We start from the raw sequence: 3,379 nt of genomic DNA, 5'->3' as shown, positions 1-3,379 counted from the left end.
AGGTCTCATGCCCCCTTTTTATTTGAGAGTAATATTTTCTTTTCCTCCTGCTGTGTTCGCAGTTTCTTTGAAATGTTAACAAATATTGAATGATGCTTTCTCAGTATCAGCCTTGGTGCTGGGAGATGGTGAGTATGTGGGTCTATGTGCTAAAGATTATCTATCTATCTATCTATCTATCTATCTATCTATCTATCTATCTATCTATCTATTATCTATCTATATCTATCTATCTATCTATCTATCTATCTATCTATCTATCTATCATCTATCTACCTATCTACCTATCATCTATCTAGATCTCTCTATATATGTCTACATATCTATCTAGAATTAGAAATACAGATATAGATATGGATCAACAGATATAGATAATAGCTATAGATAATTGCTATAGATAATAGCAAAGAACAGAGAAAAATCTAATAGGAACTCACTCAGACTTTGGGTGAAGGGGCCGTGGAAGACATGTAGAGCTTTGCATTGATGATAGGCATTGTGTTTACAGCTGCATGTGCAGGGGAAAGACACTCTAAGCAGAAGAGATGACATAAAGATTGTAGAAACTTGTAAGAATGTAGCCCGTAATGTAGGAGGAGGGTGAGGACGTGTGCAGTTGAAGACTAGCAGTTGTTAGAGGAAATGATGACCAATGGGACTGGAGAGGCACCAGGATTCCTGTCAGGTCTTTTTACATTGGGCTGAAGAATTGAGCTTGGACTTTGCCCTGTGGATCGTATGAGATTACTGGGGGATTTTAAGCAAATAAGTAACTTGTTCAAATTAGGCAATTATTGTGATAGTAAAGAATAGACTAGTTCAATAAGAAATTGGGGCAGTATATTCCTTTTCCTTTCTTGAGAACAGGCCAATGTAAAATCAATCGACCCACGTACCCAAAAATCAAATGCAGACTAAAATGGCAGGAAAGGCCAACAGCGCACGTACGCCCAGTGGGGACTGAGACGAGCACACGTGTGCACATCGGGACCACGGGCCTTTCTCCAGGGGAGGCCGCGGGCACTGGATTGGCCCACCTGGCACTGTGGTCCTGCTCTTACTTACATTTTACTTACTCTGATTTACGGTTTCAATGAGACCACATTGATCCTTAATTGGAGAAGAGGCTTTACTTCTTTGTTTCCCCAAATATTGTTTGAAGACCAGGGAATGCTGTTGAGGGTTGATTCCGTCAGCCAGTATTTGTTTATGTGAAGCCTCCGCTCTCCCAGGAGATGGCAACATCCTCTTCTTACACCTGCGGCACTGTCCGCTGATGTGAGCCACAGAATTCCCTGCCACGTACTGTGATTGTGTCTTTGAGAAGCAGGACAGCGGAGTGATTCAGAGCACAGGTCTAGAACCAGAAGTCTGGCTTTGAATCCTGGCTGTCACATATTAGCTGTTTAAACGTAAGTCAATTAACTTTGCTTTGTCTCAGTTTCCTTGTCTCATTTTCCTCTGAAAAATGTTATGTAACTTCGAGGGTTGTTATGAGGAAAACATGATGGAATATGTATACAGTAATTAGAAGAGAACCAGACTTAGAGTAAGCACTCATAAATGTCAGTGTTTACCTAAATATCTGATGCTTCTAGTGCTTCCCAAGCTTTACCGTGTCCTGGCGGATGTGAAAGTACAATGGTGTGTATGGCACACGGGGATGCATGGACGGGGCTGCCTGTGTTTGAGATGGTCCAGCAGAGCAGCGTAACCACCTCCAGGCCACGCTGGCTGTGCTGATGGCCACGGGGTAAGCTTCCAGCGCTCCTGTGCCCAGCGGGGGGACATTCTGACCTGGCAGCCTGTGCTGAGTAAGGCTGGGGGTTGTGCTCGCTGCACCCACATGCCCAGCACAGTTTGTATCCCAGTGCAGGTACTTCACACAGGCTTGTCTCAACACATGGACCAATGAGTGTAGGCAGGGAGACCCCATCTCTCTGTGCCCACCTAAGTTATGTGTCCTTCTTGTGGGAAAACGTTGTTCACTAGCTATAGCTTTGCTATTTTCTGTCCAAATAATGCACTTCACATTCTAAAACTACTGTAAATTCTGTCAGGTCAATTTGGGGAAGGGACAAGCAAAGCCCGGACAAAGAGGAGTCGTCACAGAGAACTTGGGAGATTGGCACAGCCTCACACTTGAGCCACCAGAAGTGCCTGGTCATTCGTGGGCTCAGACTAAGTCCTGCTGGGCAAAGTGTCTCTTCCTCAGTTAGCAGCTTGCATTACACCTTTTTACATTGGAGACATTAGTTATGCAAGTAGAAACCGTTCTTTTTAAATGCCTCATTTCACATGGCTGTTTTGGTCTCAAGAAATCAAAGTTGTCCGGGACTTTGCTAATTCCCATGCGACCATGATGTCCACAAATGCCATCCAACATCAGCGATGCCTGGGGATTAACTGGGTTTTGGAGTTAGTCAAGCTCAGGTGCCCGCCGGCTGGGCTCCTTCATAAAGCGTGAATTCATGGTACCTTACAAGAGACGGGCCCTGGTGAGGGAGGGCCAGGGTCTGGGCAGGAGCTGACACCTCAGGGTTAGAGGACGGGAAGAGGGCTTGGTGGCTGTGTGGATGTAGGGGAACCGCAGACTGCGTGATCTGGGCCAGCTCCAGCCACCTGTCACCACCTCCAGTCCGATGGGACAAGTGGGAGGAGCTGTGCAGAGCAAGGCCCCGGGGGCTGACCTATCAGGGCAACACCTGTCCTGAGGGGGCTTCAAAGGGCAGGACCCAGGGGATACATGTCCACCCCTCTCTCTGACTTCCCACCAGGACTCCCGATTGGCAGGACCCACTTAGGAAGTGAGGGCGTGGGCAGGGCTGGGGCTACGGGGTGGCAGCAGGGGAAACACGTAAGGAAGTTCTTTCTGTTGGGTTGTGGGAAGCAGCCCAGGCTTGGAGCCCTCGCAGCCTGAGGGTGAGGCCTTCCCTGGCCGCCCCCGCCTCTCCCGCACCCTGCCCTGTCCCAGCCGGGGCGGGCGCATCTACAAGGCCTGCCCTGTCCCAGCCGGGGCGGGCGCATCTACAAGGCCTGCCCTGTCCCAGATTAGCCTGTTGCAGCCCAGATGAGAGGGACGGGGAGGAGCACGTGGAGGAGCCCTCGGAAACAGGTTTCAGGTTCTAAGGCAAACACTTTCCATTCCATCCTGTTCGCCTGCTTTCGGGACTGTGTGTGTTAACATCTGGAAAGAAGGTCAAAGCCTGAATGGGAGACCTTCGTGCCACCACGTCTTCACCCTGCGAGAGGCCCGATGAGCCGTGTCACCTGCGGTCATTGGAAACCCAGCTATTTTCCCTTCAGGGACACAGGCAACTTGAGAGAAAAGTGAGCCGACACTGAACATGCCATCTCCTCCAGCTCGTGCGGCCCCCAG

This window comes from Myotis brandtii, unplaced genomic scaffold, assembly GCF_000412655.1.
Source record: "Myotis brandtii unplaced genomic scaffold, ASM41265v1 scaffold158, whole genome shotgun sequence".
Taxonomy (NCBI): Eukaryota; Metazoa; Chordata; class Mammalia; order Chiroptera; family Vespertilionidae; genus Myotis; species Myotis brandtii.
Note: the sequence above shows the minus strand (reverse complement) of the source record.